This window comes from Nelumbo nucifera, chromosome 6, assembly GCF_055504915.1.
Source record: "Nelumbo nucifera cultivar China Antique chromosome 6, China Antique-T2T, whole genome shotgun sequence".
NCBI classification, from domain to species: domain Eukaryota; kingdom Viridiplantae; phylum Streptophyta; class Magnoliopsida; order Proteales; family Nelumbonaceae; genus Nelumbo; species Nelumbo nucifera.
In genome coordinates, this window is record NC_142654.1 from 56,852,938 (window position 1) to 56,862,875 (window position 9,938).

Consider the following 9,938-nt stretch of genomic DNA (forward strand, 5'->3'; position numbering starts at 1 on the left):
GAAAGTGGTTCCAAATGGAGTCTAAAGCCCATGAAGACGGTAGTCACGAGACTTTAATTGGACAAGAAAAGGAACCCTGGTGTGGTCTGGATCGGAGCCATAACCAGTTCGATCGGACGAGGACCACCCTGTTCCTGACATAAAGTGGTTGACCTACTTATTTACTATTGTATCATGATTGTACGACTTATGCCGCAACAGGTTCTATGGTGTAGTGGTTAGCACTCTGGACTTTGAATCCAGCGACCTGGGTTCGACTCCCGGTAGGACCTTTATGTTTTGAACTTATTTTCATTTCCTTTCGTTTCCACTTTTTTCACAATTGGTATTCATTCTTTCTTCACCCAGGCGGCCAGACTAGAATTAAAACCCCTTCCGATTTATCCTTTGAACAGTTTTTCCCCTCTCTCTCCCTCGTGCCTAGGCCTGAAAATATGGGTTTGCCTATATGATAGAAGCTTTAGGACTTGTTCTTTCCTATTTCCTCTTATTTTTTTTAAGCGATCTGGGTTCGACTCCCAGTAGGACCTTTATTTTTTGAACTTATTTTCATTTTCTTTCGTTTCCACTTTTTTTATAATTGGTCTTCATTCTTTGTTCACCCAGGCGGCCTGACTAGAATTAAAACCCGGGTGGGGGATTAGGGCCCTGGTTTGGATTTTTGCACATTAGATTGGGCCTAGGCCTGAAAATGTGGGTTTGCTAATAAACCACTATGATAGAAGCTTTAAGACTTGTTCTTTCCTCTTTCCTCTTATTTTTTAAGAGGAATCTTTTAACTTTAAGAGAAAAATGGTTGTTTGTTTATTCTTATATCTTAAAGTGTAATTATATAACTGATGTAGGGTGATTTGACCCGACCTAATAAAAGAGGGACACATGGACACAACCTAGCTGACAGGACGACAGTTCATCCCGACGTACTCTAGTCTGCGATGGACCGAGCTTAAACAACCGAGCCACCTCGGGGCAGGTTCACCTCGGCAGCAAACCCACTTTGGGACAAGTTTACTTTGGGGCATGATTGCATGAAGATCACCTCGGTTACCAGGCACCTCGGTGTTCGTAACAGGTCGGACTCGGGGGGAATCAGTTCGGGTAATATTGACCGGCCTCCACATGCTAACCCCGAAGATCTCGTCACTGGATTCCACGTTTCATGGGATCATGCCTTGTAACAGCTGGCCTTATCTCCTCCGATCGATTTGGACGGCAGTGATATGCCTTATCGGCTGGCGACGTTATCTCCTGTTAATACGGTAATGGGCCTCATCACGACAAGAATCCCGAAACCACTCCAATAGACCCGCGAGGACTCCAGTATATAAAAACCCCAACCCTTTGGGGGCAAAGGTACGCGTAATCACTGCTTACTAGCTATCCCGCTTTCTAAATTACCTTCAGCTTGCACACTACTGACTTAAGCATCGGAGCGACCTCGTCGGGTAAGCACCCCCGGGTTCTCTGATTCTTTCTGTGCAGATTCGCCAAGTCCGTTGTCTACTGGAAGCCAGATCACCTCCAGCTAGGAGCAGCCAGATTGCGTCGCATCATTTGGCGCCGTCTGTGGGTAACGCTTCGAAAAGTCTTTTTCCACCAAGCATCCTAAATTCATCTTCCATGGCATCTTCCAGCAACGCCGGACAGAACATTGACATGAACACCTTCGGGGGACAACTTCAGGTCCCAACAGTGTGTATCGGACAGTTCACCATACCTCTCTCTACGGATAGGGTCCCCACTCTAAACGTGCCTCAAGTCATTGCACCGGTGAATGCTCCACTACCTCTCACGGTGGGCGCAAATCCAGAACCCCCTCGGGAAGCCAAGCCTCGCCGTCAGAGTGAACGCCCTCCTCGCCGGGGAGAGACCTCCCAAATCCAGAACCCCCTCGGGAGCCAGGTCTCGTTCCGCGGTAGGAGGGAGAGATAGGTTACTCCTCCCACCTCGCAATGAGTGAATAGGTCGGAAGATACCCAGCCCACTAGAGCCGTATCACCTCGGCCCTCACAGTTCAAAGTTCCACTTGCAGAGAACCAGTTCGGGGTTCTGGCCGCAGATTTTAGACAAGGCCCCTCAGTCCACAGCAGCCGCCGCCAGCAGTCCGAGCAGCTCCCTGCAAGAACAGTGCCTGACAACATTGAAGCTAGCAGCACTAATGCGGAGCCAGTGAAGTAGCAACAAAAGCGGCGTCGCAAGTCTCGCCGAGCTGCAGTCCAAAGCCAGCCCGACCAGTCCAAAGGTATAGAAGAGGCGAGCTCGGGAACAATGAAGACCACCCCACTCCTTTCCGTGCCGTCTCCTCTATCCCCCGAGCTCCTGGCTATCCCAATGCCTAAAGATTTTAAGGTACCTCCCCTGGACAAGTATGACGGGTCATTTGAGCCGAACGACCACGTGGACTCATTTCAATCACAGATGCACCTAGCCGGGGCTGATGAACCCTGCATGTGCGTTGATTTCTCCACATCCTTTAAAGGAGTAGCTCGCACATGGTATAGACACCTTGCACCTAGGACAATCAAGAGTTGGGCACAGTTCGTGCAGATCTTCACCTCACACTTCATCACTAGCAAGAGGTGCCCAATGTCCCATGAAAGCCTCCTCGGCATAGTCCAGAGGGAGGGAGAATCAATCCGGAGCTACATCAAGAGGTTCAACGTTGCCTGCCTGCAGATTCCCGACTTAGATTCTGCTGTGAGGCTCACAGCTACAAAAAGAGGCATTACCCACAAAGAGTTCAAGTGGCATGTGGTTGCCAACAAGCCCAAAGATGTTACTGAGTTCCTCAAGCTCGCTGACCAATTCATCAGAACAGAAGAAGAGATGAACCAAAAAAGCAAGAGCGCACCAAAAAAGAGGAAGAGAGAAGGTGAGACCTCAACTAACGGGGATAACAAACGGAAGAAGGATGAACCAACCAGAGGAGGAAGTAAACTGGATCAGCCTTTCCGAACTCCTCCTATTTAAAGGACAAACTACACACCTTTGAACGCAAAGTGAGCAAAGATCCTTATGGTGATCAAGGATGCTTCTTATGTGAAGTGGCTACCTTGGATGAGAGGGGATCCGAATACCAGGAATAGGAATGTATACTGCCACTTCCACAGAGACCACGGTCATAGCACCGAGAATTGTAAGAACCTCCGTGACGAGATAGAAGAGCTCATTCGTCACGGATATCTAAAAAACTTTGTATTGAAAGAAAATAAAAACCAAACAGATCGGCAGGGGGAGCAAGGTAGAGATGCTCCTAAGTCCAACAATAGGCAGAGCGAGCAGCCGCAGAGACAGCTACCCAAAGAAAGACCGGTTCGAGGGATAATCCACATGATCACCGGTGGATCGATTATCGCGGGTTGCACATCAGCCGCGACGAAGACATCAGCTCGTGAGTTAGAAAGACGCGCGCGGGATCCAGTACCTCCACGATGACGCGCTCGTCATAAAAATCAAGATCAATGACTTCGAAGTGAAACGCGTCCTAGTTGACTCAGGTAGCTCAGCGGACATATTATTCAAGGACGCATTCGACAAGTTGCAGCTCCAGGAAAGCAACATCAAGCCTGCGAACACTCCCTTAGTAGGCTTTAGTGGAGAGGAAGTCAGGCCCCTAGGACGAGTTACAGTACCTGTAGAGGTCGGTACGTGGCCTAGTATTGCGAGGTTCGACAACACTTTCTTAGTGGTCGCAACTCCCTCCCCGTACAACTTCATAATAGGTCGGCCTATCACCCACGCTCTTCGCGTAGTGGTGTCCACCTATTATTTGGCCATGAAGTTCCCAATGGACTTCGGAGTAGGGGTAACGCAAGGTGACCAGCTCGAGTCTCGCAAATTCTATGTCACCGCCCTCAAAGGGAAAGCCAAGGTAGCAGACGACCTCGAGCTAGAGCAGCCTACAGAGTACACTGAGGAGCGAGCTTCACTGATAGAAGAGACGGTCCTTATACCCGTTTCAGCAGAAGATCCAGCCAGGACTCTCCAAATCGGCGCGTCGATTGAGGGGCCTTTGCGTTCTCAGCTGGTAAGCTTCTTACTTCAAAATTTAAATGTGTTTGCTTGGTCCGCGGCAGAGATGCCCGGCATAGACTCTACAATAATTACTCACAAGTTGAACACTAATCCTATAGTTAGGCCCGTTAGATAGAAGAAACACAACCTAGCTCCAGCGCGCTGGCAAGCAGTCGACGAGGAAGTCAAGAAGCTTCTTGCAGCCGATTTCATCAGGGAGGTCCATTACCCGAGCTGGGTAGCTAACCCCGTTCTGGTAAAAAAGGCTAACGATAAATGACGCATGTGCGTCGACTATACCGACCTGAATTGAGCTTGCTCGAAAGACTGCTTCCCACTTCCCAAGATCGATTGTTTGGTGGACGCGACCTCAGAGCACGAGTTGCTGAGCTTCTTGGATGCTTACTTGGGCTACAACCAGATTAGGATGAACCCTGCCGATGAAGAAAAAATGGCCTTCATAACCGAGCTAGGCTTGTACTGTTACAAGGTCATACCCTTTGGATTGAAAAACGCCGGGGCAACATTCCCAAGACTTGTAAACCGACTATTTGAGCCGGTGATCGACAGAAAAATAGAATGTTATGTAGATGACATGGTCGCCAAAACAAAGTTTTCAAATGATTTAATAAAAGATTTACATTGTGTTTTTGAAAATTTGCGCAAATTTTACATGAAATTAAACCCTAACAAGTGTGTCTTCGGTGTCACCTCGGGTAAATTCCTGGGTTACATCATTAATCGGCGTGGCATCGAAGCCAATCCTGACAAAATCAAGGCCATCCTAGATATGAGACTACCCCGTAAATTGAAGAAGGTTCAGAGGTTGAACGGACGTATAGCCGCTCTGAGCCACTTCATGTCTAAGTCGGTAGATCGCTGCTTGCCTTTTTTCAAGGCGATTAAAAAGAATAAAGACTTTGAATGGACCGAAGAGTGCCAGCTCGCCTTCGACGAGCTCAAAAAATACCTGACCAGTATCCCGGTTCTAACCCGACCCGAGGAAGGAGATATTTTAAAGCTTTACCTCTCCGCGAGTGACGAGGTAGTCAGCTCGATACTGATAAAAGAAGTAGATCGGGTTCAACAACCCATCTACTATGTTAGTAAAGTCTTGCAGGATGCTGAGATGAGATATCCAGAGATCGAAAAACCGGCGTACGCGCTAGTCACAACAACTCAGAAGCATCGACCATACTTCCAAGCCCATACCGTCATCGTCCTCACCAACAGACCCTTAAAGCAAGTCTTACTCAAGCCCGAGGTCTCCCGTAGATTGACGAAGTGGGCCATTGAACTCAGCGAATACGACATCCAGTACAAGCCTTGAACAACAATCAAGGCCCAAGCCTTAGCCGACTTTGTTGCGGAATGTACCTTTAGCACTACAGTCCTTGAATCGGTTGAGCCTGAGCACAGAGGGGAAGCTTCAACCAGTACGGCACCTCGCCCGGTAAGAGCAACGCCAATCTGGGATGAGGAGCCCTGGATCCTCCTTGTGGATGGCTCGTCAAATCAGCAAGGTAGCAGAGCAGGTATCATTCTGTATGGTCCAAGCGGGGTGAAGATGGAGTATGCGCTTCGGTTCGAGTTCACCACATCCAATAATGAGGCGGAGTACGAGACATTGATAGTCGGGCTTGCCCTAGCGAACGAAGTAAGAGCTAAGCACATCGTTATCTGCAGCGACTCCCAGCTCATGATCAACCAGGTCACCAACGAGTATGAAGCTAGCAAGCTAACCATGGTCGCCTACTTAGCCAAAGTCAGAGAGGCTCTGCGTAATTTCCAATCGTACTTCATCAGACAGATCCCGAGATCCGAGAACGCTGAGGCCAATGCCTTGTCCCGGTTAGCCAGCACAAGCAACAACACCATGAGGACCGTATACATAGAGAACCTGTCTCAGCCTAGCATTCTCGGGGGGGTAGAAGAGGCCGCTCCTATTGCACAAGCAGAGCCGAGCTGGATCGATCCACTCGCGAGCTACTTGCTTCACGGGACCCTCCCTGCAGATCGTAACACAGCTAGAAGGGTAGAGCGACAGACAGCCAAATACGTCATAATACGGACGATTGTACTGAAGATCCTACACGCTCCCCTACCTGCGCTGCTTGCAACCCTCAGAAGCCGAGCTCGTTATCCACAACACTCATGAAGGTCTGTATGGCGGACACTTGGGGGGCAGGGCTCTTGCCCAAAAAGTGCTACGACAGGTTACTACTGGCCAACGATGAAGGTAGATGCGCTTGAACTTGTAAAAAAATGCGACAAGTGTCAGAGGCACACCAACGTCCACCACCAGCCTGCTACTGACCTGAAGTATCTCACTAGCCCATGATCCTTCGCGTAGTGGGGAATCGACATCCTCGGGCCATTCTCGCCAGCGACAGGATAGAGGAGATTCCTAGTGGTAGAAGTGAACTACTTCACGAAGTGGGTGGAGGCCGAACCTTTTGCGACGATCACAACATAAAGCGTATAAAACTTCTTTTGGAGGAGCATAGTGTGCTGCTTCGGACTACCTCAAGTGCTTATCTCTGACAACAACAAACAATTTGAAGACATCAAGTTTCAGAACTGGTGCAACCAAATGGGAATACGATAGAATTTCACCTCGGTGGTGCATCCTCAAGCAAACGGTCAAGCGGAAGTCACGAACAGGGTCATCCTCCGTGGATTGAAAGCACGTCTAGCCCGAGCTAAAGGACTATGGGTAGATGAGCTGCCCAGTGTACTGTGGGCTTATCGAACCACTGTGAAGACTGCAACGGGTGAAACCCCCTTCAACCTCACCTACGACACGGAGGCGGTGATCCCAGCCGAGATCGACCTAGTTGAAGAGGTACAGGACCTCGCTTACATCCGGACCGCGGCCTTCCAGTAGAGAGTGACTCGGTACTACAATGCTGGAGTCAAGAAGCAAAACTTCCGCGTTGGAGACCTGGTGCTTCGTAAAATCATGGTGCCTGGGCCCGGTGTTGGTAAGCTCGGTCCGAATTGGGAGGGACCCTACCGAATGAAAAGGGTGCTCGGGGAAGGTACGTATGAGCTCGAAACCTTAGAAGGGAAATAGGTGCCACGGGTGTGGAATGTCAACAACCTAAGGCGGTACTATCTGTAATCGTCTAACTGGAGAGCGGACTATAAGTCACTTCTAGAAGTCTAAGGACTAAAAGTGCCGAGCTGGTAAAAGACCTCGACATTGTATAAGCCCCAATCACCTCTTCGGCATGGGCAAAAGGGTGGACATTAAGTCACCCCCAAGGCCTAAGGGCTAAGATACCGAATTGACAGACTCGTCACTATATAAGTCCCAGTCGCCTCTTCGGCATGGGCACTCAAGACCCAGTCGCCTTTTGGCATGGGCATATAAGTCCTAGTTTCCTCTTCGGCATAGGCAAAATACCTCTAAATGCCTAAGGCATAGACAACTCGGGTGTAAGCCCTACGATGTCTAGCCCACTTTTACATATAACAATAGGTTGGACCCGCTAGGGACAATCGACATCCAAATGTGTAGCCTATGCGCGGACAGGTCGGGCATATACCCCGTAATGCCGCTCACCTCGGTGTACATTACGTGAAGTTACTCCTACTAGTCTGAGCAGACAATTCGGGTTAATCCCCACATAGAAAATTTATATGGTTGGTTATCCTTACTTATTGTCCAGCTTGGTAGCTCGGCTATACACTCGCTGCCCATATCGGGGGACACTCACACCAGCTTGGTAGCTCTGAAAGGAAACCTAACAGGAGGGATTAAACCAGCTCGCATCAGCGCGTCCTTGGCTAAGAAGTTTTTCATCTCAAGGCCGAGGTCCCTCCACGAATTGATCACTACCCTGGTCTCTCCATCTAAGCACACCCCGGGGTCCTGAGTAGCCACCCTCCAATGGGTCGGGAAAGACCACCCTTCCGGGTTACGAACGATGAAGTATCGCCTTTTCCAGGCCGGAACCTTGTTCGGGCAGCCATGCAAGATTTTGAATCCGGGCCTGGGAGAAATATAGTAGCTTTGTCTGATGTCCCCGCACAAATAGGCTGAGTTACACTTGATTGCGCAGATCGAGCTGAAGACATCTAGGGTTAGAGGTCGGCCGTAGGAGTGGAACAAAGAAATGGTGCCGATGATGTTCCGAATAGAGTTCGGATGAAGTTGGTCAATGGTGATATTGTAAAATTTGACTACCTCTATCAGGAAGGGGTGGAGTGGAAAGCGCAGCCCTGCCGCGAGCTGGTCCTCAAAAACGGCGAGCTCATTGTGATCATGAGCCCAAGGGTATTGACCTAGTGGTACATTGAAGACTAAACTATCAGGGAGGCGATAGCGGGACACCAAGTACATCAACCTATCTAAAGACAGTTTGGAAGGCCCAAAATCATCAGGCTTCCGACCTCGAGAAGAAGTCAGGGCCTCTGACCGGGAGGATGGACCCTCTTCCTGGGCTTCGGTCTCCTCGAGCCGAGATGGCTCAACTTCGGGGTTTGAGGTTCCCTCTACAGACCGATGATGGGAGGCACCCTGCCGTGGGCTGACTTCCCCGGCAAGAACAATGGCGCCCTCCACCTCACTGATGCTATCTACAAGCCTATCTATGCTAGAACTCGACATAATTGAAAAACAGGAAAAAGCTAAGGAAGGGAGACTCACAAAAAACAAAGAACGAAGTGGGAAACGAAAAGAAAACCCAGCTGGAAGACTCCGACGCGACCTCGGGAGAGCTCAATCGCATAATTTGTGGCGAGAAATGAGTCGCAGACCCTCTTATTTTTAGCCACTATGTCTGAGAACTAACGATCGAGATCGAAGCAATCCAACGACTCCTAAGAAAACTGGCTGCGCGACTCCCGAGGGTAAATTTGGTTTAGCGCGTTTTTTGACATCTGCGGAGTTTATAATTCGTGTGACGTCCTCACGTAAGCCAGACACGGCCTGCATTTTCCTGGTTGAGCCGGGTGGCCGAACAAGTTCGACCCGTGAGTCATTTGACTAGATGCCCGGTCTTCGGACCAAATCCATTTGGCTCTTCATGAACTCCCCACACCAGGTTAGGACCCCAGGCCCGGGGAGTGGGGGGCAATTGATGTAGGGTCTTTTGGCCCGACCTAATAATAGAGGGACACGTGGACACGACCTAGCTAACAGGACGACAACTCATCCCGACGTACTCAAGTCTGCGACGGACCGAGCTTAGACAACCGAACCACCTCGGGGCAGGTTCACCTCAGAAGCAAACCCACTTCGGGGCACGATTGCATCAAGATCACCTCGGTTACCTGGCACCTCGGTGTTTGTAATAGGTCGGACCCAGGGGGCATCAGTTCGGGTAATATTGACCGGCCTCCACATGCTGACCCCGAAGATCTCGTCACTGGATTCCATGTTTCACGGGATTACGCCTTGTAACAGCTGGCCTTATCTCCTCTGACCGATTTGGACGGCAACAATATGCCTTATCGGTTGGCGATGTTATCTCCTATTAATACGATAACGGGCCTCGTCACGGCAAGAATCCCGGAACCACTTCGAAAAACCCGCGAGGACTCTAGTATATAAAAGCCCCAACCCTTTGGGGGCAAAGGTACGCATAATCACTGCTTACTAGCTATCATGCTTTCTAAATTACCTTAAGCTCGCACACTACTGACTTAAGCATCGGAGCAACCTCACCGGGTAAGCACCCCCGAATTCTCTGATTCTTTCTGTGCAGATCCGCCAAGTCCGTCGTCTACTGGAAGCCAGATCACCTCCAGTTAGGAGCAGCCAGATTGCGTCGCATCAATAACTTTTTATTTTTTTTTCTAATGATACCCGAAAAAGACAAACAAAATCTATCATATAAGGGGTCAAAATGTATATTTGATAGTTTTCAGAATTTAGAATTCAAAACAACATTCTTTGCAATTAGAGTTCAGAGGAA

At 49.5% G+C, this 9,938-nt stretch overlaps 1 non-coding gene across 1 annotated transcript; it reads left to right on the plus strand.

The window, feature by feature from the left end:
* Positions 1-200: 200 nt before the first annotated feature.
* Positions 201-272, plus strand: TRNAQ-UUG (transfer RNA glutamine (anticodon UUG)). The gene has a single exon. It is a non-coding gene; the product is annotated as a tRNA-Gln (tRNA).
* Positions 273-9,938: the final 9,666 nt, after the last annotated feature.